Raw genomic sequence first — 20,379 nt, forward strand, 5'->3', positions numbered from 1 at the left:
CAATGATGTTGAAATTAGACCAGTTAATGACCCTACATTGGCCTCTAAATGTTCTAATGATAGAAAGAGTCGCATGTTTCTCACTTTAAATCAAAAGTTAGAAATGATTAAGCTTAGTGAGGAAGATCAAAGAAGGCAATGGCAACCCACTCCAGTACTCTTGCCTGGAAAATCCCATAGACGGAGGAGCCTGGTAGGCTGTAGTCCATGGGGTCGCTAAAAGTCGGTCATGACTGAGCGACTTCACTTTCACTTTTTCTTTCATGCATTGTAGAAAGAAATTGGCAACCCATTCCAGTGTTCTTGCCTGGAGAATCCCAGGGACAGGGGAGCCTGGTGGGCTGCTGTCTATGGGGTCGCAGAGAGTCGGACACGACTGAAGCGACTTAGCAGCAGCAGCAGCAGCAGTGAGAAAGATATGTCAAAAGCTGTGATAGGCTAAAAGCTAAGCCAAGTTGTGAATGCAAAGGAAAACTTTTTGAAGGAAATTAAAAGTGCGACTCCAGTGAACACACAATGATAAGAAAATAAAACAGGCTTACTGCTGGCATGGAGAAAATTTTAGCCATCTGGAGAGAAGATCAAAGGAGCCACAACATGCCCTTAAGCCAAAGCCTAATCCAGAGCAAGGCCCTAACTCTAACTCTCTTCAATTCAGTGAAAGCTGAGAGAGGTGAGGAAGCTGCAGAAAAAAAATGTGAAGCTGTTAGATGTTGGTTCATGAGATTTAAGGAAAGAAGCCATCTCCAGAACATCAAAGTGGAAGGTGAAGCAGTAAGTGCTGACATAGAAACTTCAGCAAGTCATTCAGAAGATCCGGCAAGATAACTAATGAAGGTGGCTATACTAAACAACAGATTTTCAATGTGGATGAAACAGCCTTCTATTGGAAGAAGATATCATTTAGAGCTTTCACAGCTAGAGAAGAGAAGTCAATGCCTGGTTTCAAAGCTTCAAAAGACAAGCTGACTCTCTTGTTAAGGGCTAATGCAGCTGGTAACTTGAAGTCAAAGTCAATGTTAATTTACCATTCCAGAAATCCCAGAGCCTTTAAGAATTATTCTAAACCTACTCTGCCTGTGCTCTATAAATGGAAAAATAAAGCCTAGGTGATAGCTCATCTCTTTAGTACATAGTCTTCTGAACATTTTAAGCCTACTGTTAAGACCTATTGCTCAGAAAGATTCCTTTCAGCTCCTTGACAATGTACCTGGTTACCCAATAGTTGGGATGGAGATGTACAATGAGATTAATGTTTTCATGCCTGCTAACACAACATTCATTCTGTAGCCCATGAATCAAGGAATAGTTTCTACTTTCAAGTCTTATTATTGAAGAAATAGATTTCATCATGCTCTAGCTGCCATAGATAGTGATTTCTCTGATGAATCCAGGCAAAATCAGTCGAAAACCTTCTAAAAAGGATTTACCATTGTATACTCTATTAAGAACATTTGTGATTCATGGGAAGAGATCAAAATATCAACATTAGCCAGAGTTTGGAAGAATTTGATTTCAACCCTCCAAATGACTTTGAGGGTTCGAGACTTCAGTTGAGGAAATAACTGCAGAAGTCATACAAATACCAGGAGAACTAGAGTTAGAAGTGCAGCCTGAAGATGTGACTAAACTGTAATCTCATGATAAAACTTTGACAGATGAGGAATTGCTTCTTATAGATGAGCAAAGAAAGTGGTTTCTTGAGATGGAATCTACTCCTGGTAAAAATACTGTGAAGATTGTTGAAATGACAAAAAAGGATTTAGAATATTACATAAACTCAGTTGATAGAGCAGTCACAGGGTTTTATAGGATTGAGTGCAATTTGAAAGAAGTTATCCTCTGGGTAAAATATTATCAAACAGAATTGCATGCTACAGAGAAACTTTTTGTGATAGGAAGACTCAATCAATGCGGCAAACTTCACTGTTGTCTCATTTTAATAAATTACCACAGCTGCCCTAACCCTCAGCCACTACCACCCTGATCAGCCAGCAGTCATCAACAAGAGGAAACCAGGAAACCAGGAAAGTGCTTATGACTCTCTGAAGGTGCAGGTGATGGTTACCTTTTTCTTTAAACAATAAAGTATTTTTAAATTAAGGTAAGTATATACATATATATTTTAGACATAATGCTATTGCACACTTAATAGACTACGGAGAAGTGTAAATATAACCTTTATGTGCACTGAGAAACCAAAAAATTCATGACTCACTTTATTTTGATATTTGCTTTATTGTACTGGTCAGCAGTTAAAGATTTCGCCTGTAATGTGGAGGAGATGCAGGAGACACAGGTTCGATTCTGGATCAGGCAGATCTCCTGGAGGACAGCATGGCCGCTCAGTCCAGTATTCTTGCCTGGAGAATCCCATGGACCTGAGCCTAGTGGACTACAGTCCACGGAGTCACAAAGAGTCAGGATACGACTGAAGCAACTGAGCACTGGTCTTGCAAACTTGCACCAAACTTGCAAACAGTCTCAAATTTATTTGGGCCGTTTCTTAAAATCAGTTAAAAACTCCAAAGCATTTGTCTCTGATGTGTGCCTGAATAAAATGAAAGGGTATTGTTTACGAAATTCAAAAATTGGCCACTCATATGTCTACCACCCCAGCTTAAGAAACAGGCTATTACCAGCCCCTTAGGAAGTGCCTGTGTGCCCATTTCTGAACATATCTGCCTCCATGGCTTCTCTTGGGAACTACCTTTCTGAATTTTATTTTGCTTTATAGCTGTAATGGTTATGTATGTATTCCTGAATAACATAGTATTTGATTTTATCTGCCTTTGAACTAGAAATAGATGGAATCTTTGACAACTTGGTATTTTTTTGCTCTGCATTCTATTTTGAGCCTCATCTAGTTCCTTCTTTTCTCTCCTCTTCCCAGACCTCCAGCCCAGATCCCCTCTGGGATTCTTGCATTTATCTCCTGACCAGGATCTCTTGACAGACTCTTCCCTCCAGAATTCACTTTGCAAACCACCACCAAATCCTCACCTTCAAATGGGAAGTTATATTTAAAACTATTTTCTAGCAGTGTATTCAAGTGGCCTGAGAAATGTTTATCTTTAAAATTTTGCACACAAAAAACATTTTGTATGACTATAGATTACAATGGAGATGGAAATGGCAACCCACTCCAGTATTCTTACCTGGAGAATCCCATGGACAGGGGAGCCCGGTGGGCTGCTGTCCATGGGGTCACACAGAGTCTGACACGACTGAAGCGACTTAGCATGCATGCATGCATAGATTACAAATCACACAAAATTTTAACAATGACTCTCTCTGGATGGTAGGATGATAAATAGCTTTTTTGTGTGTGTGTGATTTTTTTCTATTCGCCAACTGTTCAGTGGAAGCTTAGGATGCAAGGTTCAGGTCTTCCCTGCTTTTATCTTCTCCTGGTGACTTAGCAGCAGCAGCAGTGGTTTCTGAGGTCTGGCCTGGTGAACAGGTGGGCGTGTGGGGTACAAGAGCAGAACATGGAGACCCTTTCTCAACGACACTCGTATTCAAAGCCACAGCCTTTCTTTTCCATCCCCAAGCCAGCACATCATTATTTCCTCTGAGTGAGGCAACCGGGCCCTTCAACCATTCTTGGAAACAGTGCCAGGATCGTATGCCACCTTGCAAACACACAGGAGCCTGCACTCAGAAGGGCTTTCTGCTGCTATGCTGTCTTGATGTTATTTTTGAACCTATGTTTTGTATGTGAAATTGGGTGAGACAGTGGAGCAGAGGCCATATTCATGCATTGTATGTTTGCTGTTCCTGTTGCCACATGAGCACAGACTTCTGGTTGTCCCAAGTGTTTGTGAGTTCGGCAAGATGTAAGAGTGTTTCATCTTTGATTGAGTAAGCAGGGGCGCTGGCAGCCCTGAGAGGTCATGCCTTCCATTCAAACCAGGACTTGTTCTGAAGCAAGAAAAAGGGCCATAGCATTCTAAAGACATGAATAGCCACGGAATCTTATATCCTGAAAATGAAGACACAGAAGGAAAGGGAAATGTAGGGCACTCCATAGTTCCTTTTCCTTTTAGTCCTTCCTTACTCTTCAGAAAGTTGAAAGTAGAGGGTTGAGCATATATCAAGAAGTGAAATAAAAACAACTCGAATTGGTTTTGTGCAGTAGTTTCCATTGTTCTGGTAAGAATGGACTACATAAGCACCTACAATCTACAAAATATGAATTAGATCTTTTTAATGTTTCTGCTTATAAGTTGAATGCTCTTATACTTGCATTTAAAGTGGATATTCTAATATAAAAATAAACAATGAAATTCAGGCTAATATTTTTAATTTTTGTTTACTTTTTGTTTTGTTTAGTCACTAAGTTGAGTCCGACTCTTTGGGACCCCATAGACTGTAGCCTGCCAGACTCCTCTGTCCATGGGATTTCCAGGCAAAAATACTGGAGTGGGTTGTCATTTCCTTCTCCAAGGAACCTTCCTGACCCAGGCATCAAACCTGTGTCTTCTGCATTGGCAGGCGTGTTCTTTACCACAAGCCATGAGGGAAGTCCCTTTGTTTACTTAGAATAACATGAAACAACAATTTTTTTTTAAACATGGCAAGTTGAGAGAGACTGTGGGAAAACTATTAACAGTACCTTTTGGGCCACCCCTCCCCCCACTGCAAATTATAATTCCAAACCTATAGTTTATGTTGCCTTGCAGCTCAAGAAATCCCAGGCCTTTTCTCTAAAACTTTTGTCTCTGCCGTGACTTCCTAAAGTCCATTTCAAGACCTAGAAGTCAAGAGATGACTCTTCTTTCTAAATCTCTGCCGTGTAGTAGCCGTACCCTGAGGGAAAAGGCTGGGATACAGAAAGCATAGGAAAATCACACTGGTTAAAATCTCAGAATAGTGCCCCACCCCATATTAAAAACAAAAACGGAACACCTAGTGAGCATAAATTCCTTAGAGGCAAGGACCTTCTTCCTCTTGTGCTTCAGTTCAGTTCAGTTCAGTCGCTCAGTCATGTCTGATCCTTTGCGACCCCATGGACTGCAGCACACCAGGCTGCCCTGTCCATCACCAACTCCTGGAGTTTACTCAAACTCATGTCCATTGAGTCAGTGATGCCATCCAACCATCTCATCCTCTGTCGTCCCCTTCTCCTCCTGCCTTCAATTTTTCCCAGCATCAGGGTCTTTTCAAATAAATCAGTCACATCAGGTGGACAAAGTATTGGAGTTTCAGCTTCAACATCAGTCCTTCCAATGAATATTCAGGACTGATATCTTTTAGGATGGACTGGTTGGATCTCCTTGCAGTCTAAGGGACTCTCAAGAGTCTTCTCCAACACCACAGTTCAAAAGCATCAATTCTTTGGCACTCAGCTTTCTTCACAGTCCAACTCTCACATCCATACATGACTACTGGAAAAACCACAGCTTTAACTAGACAGACCTTTGTTGGCAAAGTAATGTCTCTGCTTCTTAATGTGCTATCTAGGTTGGTCATAACTTTTCTTCCAAGGAGTGTCTTTTAATTTCATAGCTGCAATCACCATCTGCAGTGATTTTGGAGCCCAAAAAAAATAAAGTCTGACACTGTTTCCAGTGTCATCCAACAGTGTCATCCAAAACAGTGTTTCCACTGTTTCCCCATTTATTTGCCATGAAGTGATGGGACCAGATGCCAGGATTTTAGTTTTCTGAATGTTGAGTTTTAAGCCAACTTTTTCACTCTCCTCTTTCACTTTCAATAAGAGGCTCTTCAGTTCTTCTTCGCTTTCTGCCATAAGGGTGGTGTCATCTGCATATCTGAGGTTATTGATATTTCTCCTGGCAATCTTGATTCCAGCTTGTGCTTCATCCAGCCCAGCATTTCTCATGATGTACTCTGCATATAAGTTAAATAAGCAGGGTGACAATATACAGCCTTGACGTACTCCTTTTCCTATTTGGAACCAGTCTATTGTTCCACGTCCAGTTCTAACTGTTGCTTCCTGACTGCACACAGATTTCTCAATAGGCAGGTCAGGTGGTCTGGTATTCCCATCTCTTTAAGAATTTTCCAGAATTTGTTGTAGTCTGCACAGTCAAAGGTTTTGGCCTAGTCAATAAAGCAGAAGTAGATGTTTTTCTGGAACTTTCTTGCTTTTTCGATGATCCAACGGATGTTGGCAATCTGATCTCTGGTTCCTCTGCCTTTTCTAAATCCAGTCTTGAATATCTGGAAGTTCACAGTTCACGTACTGTTGAAGCTTGGCTTGGAGAATTTTGAGCATTACTTTACTAGTGTGTGAGATGAGAGCAATTGTGTGGTAGTTTGAGCATTCTTTGGCATTGCCTTTCTTTGGGATTGGAATGAAAACTGACCTTTTCCAGTCCCGTGGGCACTGCTGAGTTTTCCAGATTTGCTGGCATATTGAGTGTAGCACTTTCACAATAGTGCTTACCATGTAGCTTTCCTATAATAGGGACTTAATAACTGTCCATTTTCTCAATAAACATTTTCTACCTTAAATTTAAAACACTCTTTTTTCATCAGACCTTTCTCAAACACCTTAAAAGACTCTCTATTGCTTTAACCTACAAATTGAAACTCCTAATCAGACATTTTAGGTTCTATAATCTGGGTTCAATCTACTTTTCCTAATTCATCTCCCCAAACTCCCTAGAACTCTGTTAGTAATGGTTGAACAAATATGGGATGATTGGATTACACAGCTCCCAGGAGTTACAGAAGCTACTGATGGATAAATCATTAGCTCTTTTTAGGGTTACGTAATACATGTGAGCTCACATTAATGTCCCAATACTGGGACCTGGTGATGAGTCTTACAGACCCTAAATGAGAGTCGTAAGATATTTGATCTCAAAAAAGTCATCTCTGCAAGATCACATCCTAGCTTCTGCAGAAATCGGGGACCAAAGCTGGTCAGAGAGAAGCCTGCACGTGTTTTTTAGTCCTCCTGGAAGTGTGTGGGCTGCCGCCCTGTGGAACTCCCCACCTGGACTCTGGCAAATTCTTGGACTTTGAGGGCCATGAAATCATAGCGTAGCATTACTAAGCATCAGAATTTCATATGCTAGTAATGAGCCATTAAGGATAGTTTAGGGCAGAGACAAGCTTTTAAGGCAGTATAACCCAAGCAGCGGCTGTTCTCGTGTACCTTTGTGGGAATCAATTGTGTTTCCCACATGTCTGCGTGGGGGAGATTCTTAACCTGATGGGGCTGGGAGAAACTTCAAGAGCCATCACATCCATTCCCCTTGTCTTTAAGATTAGGAAACCCTTAAATCTTTTTGAAAAATTACCAATCTATCTCCAAACTTAGGGGGTAAGGGGAAAGGACCTGCATGAAAACCTGCCGCAACCTCATATGAAAACTAGAAGGAAATATTTGAGTTAAAAGTGAATCACAACAGCACCTTCTTATCCCTCCTTCAAAGTGCCCCAGCTAATAGCAGAAATGAAAAACACTCATGTATCCTTTAGTGAAAGACATCCCAAGGCCTGGGGCTTACACTGTTTTCTTGTTTCTTATCCTTTTTCAGTATAAAACATTTTAAAGATTTATCCATGTTGTAAGACATACATTTAGTGCACTACTTTTAGCAGCTGCTTGTTATTCCATAGTATCTGCTACATTTTATTTCCTCTCTGTATTGCACAGTGATACATACTAAGCTTGCCAACAACATGCTGCTACTTCAAGTGCTGCTATGATGACTATTCTCAGTTGTACCCTTTTATGGACATGTTTCAAGATTTTCTTAAAGGTATATATTCCCAGGAATGAAACTGCTGGGCCATTAGGAAAACATATGCTACTTTTTCTTTTCTTTTGATGTGGACCATGTTCAAAGTCTTTATTGAATTTGTTACAATATTGCTTCTGTTTTATGCTTTGGTGTTTTGGACAGGGAGGCATGTGGGATCTTACCTCCCCAACTAGGGATCGAACCAGCAGACCCTGCACTGGAAGGCAAAGTCTTAACCACTGGATCACCAGAGAAGTCCCCACATGCTACATTTTATTACCTATTTCCAGATAACTCCAAAATGACTATCAGATCAGATCAGATCAGTCGCTCAGTCATGTCCGACTCTTTGCGACCCCATGAATCACAGCACGCCAGGCCTCCGTGTCCATCACCAACTCCCGGAGTTCACCCAGATTCACGTCCATCAAGTCAGCGATGCCATCCAGCCATCTCATCCTCTGTCGTCCCCTTCTCCTCCTGCCCCCAATCCCTCCCAGCATCAGCCACCCAATAGCAATGCATGAGGATTCCTGATTCCCCCCATCCTAGCCAACACTTGGTGTTACCCAACTTTCACATTTTTGCCTATTTAATTGATGTAAAGAAGTGTCTTGCTTTAATATGCAGTTATCTGATTATAAGTGGAATTGTATATCTCTTCATCTACTTCTTTAAACTGAAATATAGTTGGTAAACTGGCAAAAAATTGGCAAAAGGAGAAGAGGGCAGCAGAGGATGAGATGGTTGGATAGTATCACCGATTCAATGGAGGTAAACTTGAGCAAACTGGGAGATAGTGAGGGCCTGGCCTGCTGCAGTCCATGGGGTCACAAAGAATTGGCCATGACTTTGCGACTGAACAGCAACAATAGTTGGTATACAGTATTATATAAGTTCAGTTCAGTTCAGTTCAGTCGCTCACTTGTGTCCGACTCTTTGCGACCCCATGAATCGCAGCACGCCAGGCCTCCCTGTCCATCACCAACTCCCGGAGTTCACTCAGATTCACGTCCATTGAGTCAGTGATGCCATCCAGCCATCTCATCCTCTGTCGTCCCCTTCTCCTCCTGCCCCCAATCCCTCCCAGCTTCAGAGTCTTTTCCAGTGAGTCAACTGGTGTACAATATCATGATTTACAATTTTTAAAGGTTATATTCTGTTTATAGTTATTATAAGATATTTGCTATAGTCTCCATGTTATACAATATATCTATTCATCCAGTTGTCAGTCTCTCAAGCCTCCTTTCTGTAAATTTGCCTGTTCATATCCTTTGGCTATTTTTCTATTGTGTTTCCTGTTTTTTTTTTTTTTTCTTTTTCTCTCAATGATTTGCAGGAATTCCTAGCATATTGTAGACATTAATTTCTTCTTGGTTTGGAAACCCCCCTCAATGTATCAACTTTCTCTTGTCTTATGATGTTCTTTGTTCACCAGAAAACTAATTTTGATATAGTCAAGTTCATCAATCTTTTGGTTTTATAGTTTATGCTTTCAGAGTCTTTGAAGAAATCTTTTCCTATCCTAAGATTCCAAAGAAATTCTTCTGCTTTTAATTTCTATTAGCTTTACAGTTTTCCCTTTCATTTTTAGGCAACGTTCAGAAAACTAACATCATGGCATCTGGTCCCATCACTTCATGGCAAATAGATGGGGAAACAGTGGAAACAGTGTCAGACTTTATTTTTGGGGGGCTCCCAAATCACTGCAGATGGTGATTGCAGCCATGAAATTAAAAGACGCTTACTCCTTGGAAGGAAAGTTATGACTAACCTAGATAGCGTATTAAAAAGCAGAGACATTACTTTGCCAACAAAGGTCCGTCTAGTCAAGGCTATGGTTTTTCCAGTGGTCATGTATGGATGTGAGAGTTGGACTGTGAAGAAAGCTGAGTGCCGAAGAATTGATGCTTTTGAACTGTGGTGTTGGAGAAGACTCTTGAGAGTCCCTTGGACTGCAAGGAGATCCAGCCAGTCCATCCTAAAGGAGATCAGTCCTGGGTGTTCATTGGAAGGACTGACGCTAAAGCTGAAACTCCGATACTTTGGCCACCTCATGCAAAGAGTTGACTCATTGGAAAAGACTCTGAAGCTGGGAGGGATTGGGGGCAGGAGGAGAAGGGGATGACAGAGGATGAGATGGCTGGATGGCATCACCGACTCGATGGACATGAGTCTGAGTGAACTCCGGGAGTTGGTGATGGACAGGGAGGCCTGGCGTGCTGCAATTCATGGGATCGCAAAGAGTCGGACGTGACTGAGTTGACTGAACTGAACTGAACGGATTCATTGAAATATTACCTTTGCAAATGGTATGAAATATGGATGCAACTTTATTTTTCTCTATGGTGAACCAATTTTTCCAACATTATCTATGAAACAAAACTTTTCTGTTAGGTTGGATTATTTTTCCCAAACCTTCACATCCTCCTGGTTATAGAATTATATACCCATGCTCTTTGCCATGTGGTTTTGCAGCACCTTCCACTACTTTGGTGGACTTGGCCATGTGACTTATTTGGCCAATGGAATATTAGGAGATGTGATGGCAGCAGAAGTGTTAAATGTGTTTGAGTGACTTGACTTCACCTCTTGAGCTCCTGTCATTGCCAGAGACATGTGATAAAGACCTGAATTTAACCTGTGTCCTGGGGCAAAACTCAGCTGAGTCCAACCAAGTCTTAACCAGATGGAATCAGCAGAGTCTCAGTTCACATACAGACCTGTGAAAGAGAAAAAACAACGGCTTTAATAAGTCACTGATATTTCAGGGTTATTTGTTATATGGTATTATTATTGTAGTGATAGTTGACTATCTCTACATGATTTCCTCATAGATTTGTCATGTTACCATTATCACATACAAAGTTCACATAGGTAAATGGGTTGTTTCTGAGTTGTGTATTCTGGTTCTCTGTTTTACATGTCTGCTACTATGACTTATAATATGTCATTATCTGGAAGGGTAAATTTCCCCTCTCTGATTTTTATTTTTAAAAATGACCAGATTATAATGGAATTTAATCTTCCATATATATTTGAGAATGTTTAAATTCTTCAAATCCTGTTACAAGTTTGAATGGTTTGCACTGAGTTTATGAATACATTTAGAGATCATTAAAATCTTAGTGGGCTTCCTCAGTGGCTCAGTGGTTAAAGAATCTGCCTGCAATGCAGGAGATGCAGCAGGAGCCACAGGTTTGATCCCTTGGTCAAGAAGATAGATGCCCTGAGGAAAGAAATGGCAACCCACTCCAGTATTCTTGCCTGGAAAATCCCACGGACAGAGGAGCCTGGCAGGCTACAGTCCATGGGTCGCAAAGAGTCAGACACGACTTAGCAACTAATCACACAGACATACACACACAATTATCTTAGTAACGTTACTTCATCCTATCCACAAACATTATACACACCCCTATTTAGGTCTTCTTTGAAGTCTTTAAATAGCATTAACCTTTTTTCTTTAGTCTGTTTCTTTTTGGCCGCACCACGTGGTGTGCAGAATCTTAGTTTCCCAACCAGGGATCGAATCTGCATCCCTTGCAATGGAAGGGTAGAGTTGTAACCACTGGACCACCAGGGAAGTCTAGTATTAACATTTTTTTTTTTCATGAAAGTTTTGTGCATTTTTCTTAGGTTAATCCCCGAAGACTTTTAGAGTTTTCTTGCTATTGTAAATAGTATCTTATTTTTAGTTTTTTAGTACTAGTATGTGAGTATACTTCTGGTTTTCATGAAATGATTTTGAATTTGGGAATGTTGCTATATCATGTAGGATTAGGTTTGGCTGTCTGTAACAACATACACGCACACACACACACACACAAACTAAAATAAGAGTGGCACAAATAAGATGGAGGTGTGTTCAAGAAGTTCCAGAAGTCTGGAGGTAGCTGCTTTAAGGTTGGTGCTGGTACAGAAGGTGCCTTCTTTCTAGTTTCTCTGTGTGTGGTTTCCATATCCAACCTCAGCTCATGGTCTAAGATGACTGCTGAAGCTCCAGCTACTGTATCTCATTTCAGATGGCAGGAAAGAGGATGAAGCATACTCTCTCCCTTTAGGAATGTGTGCACCAGATCTGCTTTTAACCCATTGCCTAGAACGTGGCAACACTTAGCTACAAAGGAGGCTAGCAAACATTGTCTTTATTCTGGTTGGCCATATGCCCCATAAAAGAGTAGTTCTGGAAAAAAGAGAAAAAAATTGCTCGCTGTCATTTTGTGGCTTTCTCATATTATTTCTAATAGCTTATTGTTTCTATTAGGTGTTTTATGTGGTTGATCATATTATTGCAAAAATCCCGATTTTATCCCTTTCCTTCTGATTCTTCCATTTAATTTCTTCATCCTTTTATTACAAATCTTATTTTGTCAGCCAGGACTTTCAATATCATTTAAGCAGCTGTGGCAAACTTGTCTTGATCCCATACTTAAATGGAATGTGTTAAAGTTAATCCATTAATAATATTTTGCAGTACATTTTTGGTCCTTCATAAAGTTAAGTACATTTCTTCCTATTCCTAATTTTTCTGAAAGTTTCTATTATTAATAAGGGATGCACATTCTCCAGTGCTTTCTCTCTTAGCCTTCTTGAGGTACATATTTGGATAGGTTTTCTGATGTTAAATCATACTTGAATTTCTGAAATAAGCCCTACTTGATTTATTACATTTTCATGATAAGCAGCTAGACAGGTAGCTAGACAAGTATATTCTAAAGAGGGGGAAAAAAATAAAGAGAGGGAAATGAATCTCAAGGTTTCTTCTAGTTTTTCTGGAGTAAGAATGTTGGATTCAGTTAGCTAATATTTAGAATTTTTTGCATATATGTTCATAAGCAAATGGGCCTATTCTTGTTCTTTTTCAGATTTAGAATCTAATTATAATTTTCCTTTTTTTCTGCCTCTGCCTCCTCTTGCTGATTATAACTTTTTAATTCATTTATTCTGTAATTTGGATTGTGAGCTAATGTTCATTTGGGCTCTATCTGTAGGAATGCTAATGAAACTCGGGTTGAAACTTCCATCTTCAATAAAGGATGTACTTTTGCTTCCTGGTTCATGTGAGTTGTAGTTAAGCTCTTTGAGATAACAAAAATCTCATATAGCACTTTTTATTTTTTTTGGTAAACATAACAGTTCTTAGTACATCATTAGTCTCACTCCATTGTTTAGAAAATGATAGTAACAAATCATTTGTACATTGAAATTTGCATTTTGAAACATGACTCTCCCATGTAAAAAATTCTTTTTGTATACTTCGAAACCATAAACTAGTAAGTTTCACACATACTGAAATTTATACATAACATCAATTACAGTGTTATTTTTAAGCTTATACATCTATTTGACTTAGTATACATTTTAAATGGTGTAATTATAAAGTATACCTATGGTATTTATCAAAGGCAATTTGCCAACTTCACCTTTTTTTTTTTTTTTTTAGGGATTACCCTGCCAGTGTATTATACAATCCTGTGCACAAGAAATATAGAAAGGTAAGTGAACACAAAAATGAGAGAAAAAATGTGTAAGAGAAAGGAATATATGTGGAAAAAAGGAAAGAGATATGTGTGAGAAAGAAAAAAGGAAGGAATAAATAAGTAACAGTTCTTAAATTTTCAAAAGAAAGGAATAAAATGGGGGTTTCAAATGAAACATTTGATTTTTTAATATTTATTCATGTCACAGGCATATTTGCTAAAAATGCAGAAGCCCATGACCAGCTTACAGAGATGATGATTCAGTAGGTCTGAGAGCAAACTCAGGAATCTAGGTGGGCCTAAGACAACCATTTAAGAAATACTGGAATAGGGTGAGCACAGAATTAGAAGATGACACATGGTGGGGACTGGAGGCATGCCAATAACAACTGACAAGGGAGCAACTTCTGCCACAGGAGGCTAACCCTGGCTATTTGGAGATCCTCTGAAAGATCCTCTAGTGTAGTTTAGACTCAAAATCTTATGTTTTTAGTGACATTCATAGTATGTAAGATAATACCACAATCAGTTATATTCACCTGAGTCATAAAATGACCTCACAGCAAGAGAAATATGAAATAGGCTTTCTGAAAGTATCATTAGCACACTCTTAAATGTAGTAGCATAGCCCACACTAGAAATGGAGCTGATTCTTCCCACAGGAGGGATTTAGTGTGTTTCAATCGTCACAGGGTGACCTGGCTAAGGGAACACAGCCTCCCTCCTGAATATCATTATGTCCTGGGATGATGATGCTGGCGTCCTTGCATTGCCAAACTGCAAAGAAGTTTCAACACAATGAGGGGCAATGCATACACAATCTGGGCACTATAGGAAGTGTGTAAGTTGGTTCATTTTCTTAGGTGGACTCAGGATGCAGGCTGACATCATGGAATAAGGCTAAAATCAGAAAGAGAAGAGGCAAGAGGTGTCAGGCTGAGTGTCACAATTACAGTTTATGGGAAGGGTCCCTATCTTAAAACAACAGTAATCAAGGAAAGCCTCCGTATGACTAGGGTAAGCCTTAAGGCTTATTGTTGACTTACTACCTCTCCTCTGAATTCCAGACCACTGTAGGTTTTACTCTGATAATCATGGGGAAAAAATGATCTTGCTCCCTTCAAGACCACAAGTCAATCCTGGGTCTCTCCAGTTGACTTGTCTAAAGAAAATGGATACTGAGTATTCTAAGTGGACTGGAAAATCTTTTTTTCTAGGGATGTGATACGTGATTTGTCTTTCCTTGGTTTTTTAAAGGAAGCAAATGTCATAAATTTCAATAACCTGCAGTAATGTCCCTTGTGGTTAAGAAGGTGGATTTTTGCCAGTGTATTTCTTTTGCCGGCACCTCTGTTCAGGTTCATTAGTGATCCCAGTTACTTTCAAGTACAAGTGCGTGCAGTGTTAAGGTGTGTACAATGATTCCTAGACAGTAGGCAAGAAACTGAGAAAAAGCCGTAGCTCCGGGGAATGAGCAGCGAGATCTAGTAGTGAGTACAAGGTGTCAGGGTCCAAGGTGAGGAGAGTGGGCAGAGAAGTGGGAGAAAAAGAGTAATGCATGCGGGAGCAAGGGCTGGAGGAAGCTGGTATTTACAAGCACAAAACCCACACAGCTTCACTCACGTCAGGTTAAGTACCTTTTCCAGAAACCCAATAAAGAAATGTTATGTATTCAGGAGGTGTTTCAACCTGTCCACACCCTACTCTGACTTCCCCAGAACACAGGGAAGCAAGGAGGGAAATGCCTCCGGTCTTGGCGTCCAGCTCCCTCGGCTCCCGGAGCACAGCCCCACAGAACGTCACACGGAGCTGTCTGCTAGAGTGGGCACAGCACCGACGGGAGGCAAAGTTTTGATCCGATTTACTCCACATCTGTCTGCCACTCGGGAGTGGGGTTTGGCCGCAGGGGCTCCCAGGCACCGCCGGGCAGAGGCTGAGCAGCAAGAGCAGCAGCCTGAAGGCTGAGTAAGGAGCCAGCCTTCTTCATCGCCTCCTCCGGTAGGTGCGGAGTCGGCAGCACAGCCAGTCCCTATCGCTGTCACGCCTTCTATAGCGCGGCCCTCCGCCGCCCCACCCCCCGGCCGCACGGCCCCATCCCTCACACTGTTATTTGCGTGACTGACCTGAACAGGGCGGGAGGGAGGACCCGGGTGCCGGAGGGAGGGGAGGACCTTGGCCCGCCCACTCCTTCCCCTGTGGCTCGGAGCGGCACCTTCTCTTCCTCATTGGGCACACGCTTGCGTCCATCACCCCCATGCGGCCCTCGGATTGGCAGAAGGCGCACTTCTGGAGCGAGGAGAGCTGAGTGACTCCGCCGGTCTCCGGTGCCTCATCTTTCTCTCCACCGCTCCCTCCCTACTTCAACGTCCACCCACCACTCCCCACCCCCCACTCCACTTCCCCCCGCCCGGTTAGCGGCAGTGTCCTTAGAAGACTCATTGGGCCAGGGGCGAAGCCTGCCGCCTATCGAGCCGCACCGTCATTGGCCGACCCCCACGCCCGTCGGAGCGGCGGGCTTCGGCATTGAGTGATTCCGCTTCGCTCCCCGCCCCCCATAACGCCTCGCCCTCTCACTCTCCTCCTCCCCTCCCGGCTCTTTCACAGCCCCCCTTTCCCTAGCCGTCCCCACCGCATCTCCCCTGTCCAGCTGGGCGGGGACTGCTTTACGACTCTGTAAAGTCTGTGAGTCACTGCACAACCCATCAATCCAATTAAATGTCTTGAGCTAGCCGAGCAGGCGGTGCTGCTGCCGCGGCCGCTCGCCCCGCCGCGGCAGCCCCTGCTCGCAGCGCCCCTCTGATCCATGGCTGTCTGTCTGTACTTGTTACGGTGTAACCTCCTCCTCCGCCTCCTCCGCCTCCTCCTCGGGAGCCGCTGCAACTTCCCCTCAGCCAGCCTCCTCCTCCGCTTGGGGACTGCAAAGGCATGGGATAGACCTAGAGCCACTTCTGTCACCCCTCCAGACCTCGCTCAGTCTCCCCCCTTTAAATTAAAGTCTGATCCTTGCTTCTCATCGTTTTAGAGGTTTATTTGTCAGTCTTTTTATTTCCCCGGATTTTATTTTCCCTTCCTGGGGCAGGGGGGTCGCAGGGGCCGGTGGGCTTATTTTAGGGAAGGGGCTTTCTCCTCCATCCCCTCGTTGCTCCTCGTCCCTTTTCGGCAGTGACTTGGTTTCCCGGCTCCGCTCCACTCCCACCCCTCGAACTCACCGTCCTGCACTCTAGTGACGCACCGACACCCCCCGCCCACAGCCCAGACGTCCCCTCCCTCGCTGCCACCCCGACCCGTCTCGGAGCTGGACCGGGTGCAGACTTCGCTGAAGGGTGAGTGCTGTGTTGGGTTAGCGGGGGTGGGTGTTGGGGCGGAGGGAGGGCCTGGGCAAATGTAGCGGGTCCACTTTGGGGAGGGCAAGGGATCGCGCTGTGGACTGGAGGTTCCCGGTCCGGCGTGGATTTGAGGTGGCGACTGCCTTCCTCCCTCGCTCCCTCTTCCCCCGCCCCTCGACTCCTTATTCACCAGCCTTGCTGTATTTCTAGGTATTGCCAACGCTTATAAAATGAGCGGTAATGGCAAGCTTTCTTAGTGAGCGGTCATAATCAGCGAATTGAACTGATAGACTCTATGACCTGCAAAAAGTGTCAGACGGCTAATAATGGGTACGTTGTCTTCCAAATCAGAGTTAAACTTTTATTCAGTAAAGGCAAAGCAAAAGGTACGTCTGATTTGAATGAGATAGACCACGAGAAGACAGGTTGCCTAGTGGCATGTCTTGCTGTTTTTATTTTTAAATAGTTTCGTAGGTTCTCTTTTGGAAAAAAAAGAAAAGATAATTCAATATTAATGTAAAGATTACAAAGTCTTTGAACCTGTTGGAGGAAAACGAGGTAAGATGGAAATCCAGTTTGACACTTCATCTTTAGCTCACCTCTATTCTGGCCAGAAATTACAACACAGAATTTTTTATTTCCTGGTCACTGGGCACAGTGGGGTGTGTTAAAAGACAAATAGGGATTTTTTTATCTTTTGATAGCCCTTTTTTGTATACTAGATTGCTCTTGAGCAAAATTTTAATTTGGTTTCTTGGTTGCAGGCTGTTCAAAAGTACACATGCGTGGCCGTATATATGCTTTATAAGACTTGCCCTATGCATCTTTAGTATTTAATTTGAGGTAAAAATAAGAATTATGAGAAATACTTACTGTGAATCGCCTTCTGAGGTTACGTTTGAGAATTCAGCCTGTTTAAAATGGTACTTATTCTTTTTGAATCAAGTTCTGGTCTACTTGTCCACAAGATTCAAATTAGGCCAAACCAAACATCTTTTGAAATATTAAAGTACACGAAAGGCCTCTTAGTAGTTCATTCTCTCCTTTTCTTTCAGACTAACCAGAATAAGTTGTTGCTAAATTTAATTGTAAAGAATAGACTGTTCCTGTACTGAAGTCTGCCAAGTTTCTACAGAAAAATTTCTTTTTAAAGAGGAGCAATGTGTTTATGATCAGCCCAAAGTAGTAAAGTTGACTCAAATGTAAATGCTGTCATAAGGAAATGCTTGTCATAAGCCCCCAAACCTGGCAGAGTGTTTCAGGAAGACTTATACAAAGCCTTTCTGAATTGTTTAATACATTTCATCATGTGGCCTTTTTCATGAGTGTTTAAGACTGAAATCATTCAGAGGCCTTATAACACAGGGGAGCCATGCTGCCTGAGTTTGAATCTAGCCACAGTCACAGGATGGCTGACTGACCTTAGGCAAGTTCAAACCTGGCCTGTGAGGGTTTTCTCCTGTAAATGGGAGGGATGACTTTCCCCTCTAAGGGTTGCCTTAAGGGTAAGTGAGAGGGCACAGGTCACGGAGCACTTGGTGTTAGCTGCCCTACCTCCATCATCATCATCACCACCCCCTGAGAGGGTGTCTGGTCTAGTGGTTAAGAAGGGGACCTCCATAACCAGTCTCTGTAAGTTCAAGTCTCAGTATTTCCTCGTGCTATCTTTGTGATCTTGGCCAAATCAACCTCAGATTCCCCATCTATAAAGTGGGGATTAATAGCAAAATTTTCTTCATAGGGTTATCATGAGGTCAGAATGAGTTTAGACCAGTGTTTAGTGCTTATTTTCAAGTTTAATTCTTTGCTCTGTTCCTAGTACATCTAGAAATGTGAGTGACTGTATTTTTTAGAAGTATGCTTTTTGTAAAGATAAAGAATTATTACTGGCGGATTTACACTTTTAAGTAAAGTTTATATGAGTTTTTATGAAATTTAGTTATTGGATGAGTTGAGCTGATTACTTTTTGATTTTAACTTGCACAACAGAGTATGGATACCTCTATTATAATGATACATATCACGCATTTGCTGTTACATGTGATTTTCTCCTCTACTAAACACAAAGCTCTTTGAGAATAAGAGTAGTATTTCATTCATGATTTAATCTCAGGTGCCTAGCATTGTGCCTGGTACATAACAGTCTTGATAAATGTTGTGGAATGGATTAAACAATCTTGTTCTCGTAGTTAAACGACATTGTAAGTGATATTATGGAGAATACTATTATTTGTGTTGTTGAGTTGAATTTTTATGTTTTCAATTACTATTTTTGTAAATAGAAATGGAATTATAATGTTTTATTAGGAAAATAATTTTTATTTTGAAGATTAAACTTAAAATATTCTGAAAAGTACTTACCAAATATCTCATCTTAATACCTAACATGGTCTCTTTTTTAATTGAAAAACTTTCTGATTCCCAAACTTCCTTTCACTACATTGGATGTTATTATAATTAGTATAGATTATACAAATTAGATTTTGAATGTCCTTAATGATGATGTGATGTTATTATTGGCTTCAGAATTAATAATAATAAAAGTGAACTTATCAAACCAACACTGTGGAAATAAAATAGCATAATTTCCTTAAGGACCTAAGCTTTATTTCTTTTTTCATTCAAGAGTGAAATTCTTTCTCTTGAGCAGACTTAATAAATAATTAGCTTTTCAAATAGTTGTAGTAAATAGTATAACAGGAATCATAAAGAAGGTATATGTAATCAGTAAATAAAACACTTTAAACTTCATTACACACTTAATTAGCATTATACAACTGGGTAATACATATTTTTTCAATAAGCAAAATTGATGGGGCCTGCACCACCTGCTTCATTTATAGACTCATTCTGCTTTACTTGTCAGTAAAACCACTAATTACTGTGCCCTCTGAAAGTATAAAATGCAAGAAATGTCTTTCATGAAAGAGATGTCCTCGATAACAAAATCTGAATGCTCATCTACTCAGAAGTGTTACAGTGTTCATAGCATTGTTAAAACATTTCAAATGGGTGAACTATCTAGCACAATGTGGGTAATTTTATATACATAATCCTTTGTTTAACCAAATAATCAGTTAATCCATTTTAGTTGAATATATTCCATTTTCATTGGCTAAAACAATTAATTTTAAAAACTTGCCTTTTTTGTTCATATACTTTGAAAGCAGTTAATCTAAAATGAAACTTTAAACAATTAATTTATAGGCACTTAGAAACTACACTGAAGCATATATTCTACAGGATGGAAGGTCTAATTTTTTGCTTGACAGATTTCAACATGATTTCTATAGCTCACATCTTTTTCTTTTATTTAACATTTTTTGGTGAGGACAGTTGAGTACTTTTGGTATTTTACAGATATATAGGGTGTCCTCAGCTTTTAAAAAAACAAAGTTTCTGATGAAGAATTGTCTGGAAAGAAGAGGGAAAGAGGAATAAAAATAACCTTTAGGGCCTATCCGTGTCTTTTAGTATTAGGAAAATGGATAACAATATACTCTTGTCAGTGATCAAAAGGAGAAGAAAATTATTTTTGTGTTATGTGTTGCCATACACTTAGAATTAAAGTCCATGGAGGTCTAGACTGAGCCATGTTACCAACTGGCACGTGACCTTGAGCATTACACTTAACCTCCAAGACTCTCCCAGTTCTTTCAGTGTGAAGAGAGAAGGCAGTTGCCTGGCCCTCACTCACAGGGGACATTGTAGGGGTAATTTGTAAGTGCTTTTTAAAAGCACTGGAGAATGACAAAGTGCAAGCAAATACAAAGTAAACATTCACATTTAGAAATGAACATTTGTTTTGTCATTATTAAAAAATTGTGACTTTAGATCTTTTGTCTT

The 20,379-nt window shown here is 41.1% G+C and overlaps 1 protein-coding gene and 1 long non-coding RNA gene across 3 annotated transcripts in view; one reads left to right on the forward strand and one right to left on the reverse strand.

Moving 5' to 3' along the window:
• Positions 1 to 2,218: 2,218 nt before the first annotated feature.
• Positions 2,219 to 15,572, reverse strand: LOC147363030 (uncharacterized). Its single transcript, XR_015136717.1, has 2 exons — positions 15,331 to 15,572; positions 2,219 to 2,551 (listed from the first exon to the last, which is right to left on the reverse strand). It is a non-coding gene; the product is annotated as an uncharacterized LOC147363030 (long non-coding RNA).
• A 339-nt stretch (positions 15,573 to 15,911) lies between these two features.
• SERTAD2 (SERTA domain containing 2) overlaps positions 15,912 to 20,379 on the forward strand; it is a 115,962-nt gene continuing 111,494 nt past the window's right edge. The window contains exon 1 of one of the 2 annotated variants that reach the window (XM_086326338.1): positions 15,912 to 16,530. The gene's annotated coding sequence lies outside the window, so the exon portion shown is untranslated. The remainder of the gene's footprint in view (positions 16,531 to 20,379) is intronic. The other variant, XM_086326335.1, reaches the window with a different exon arrangement.

The sequence above is a fragment of the Bos grunniens genome, chromosome 11, assembly GCF_055505025.1.
Source record: "Bos grunniens cultivar Pamir isolate PY7600 chromosome 11, Bosgru_T2T1.0, whole genome shotgun sequence".
In the NCBI taxonomy this organism is placed as follows: Eukaryota; Metazoa; Chordata; class Mammalia; order Artiodactyla; family Bovidae; genus Bos; species Bos grunniens.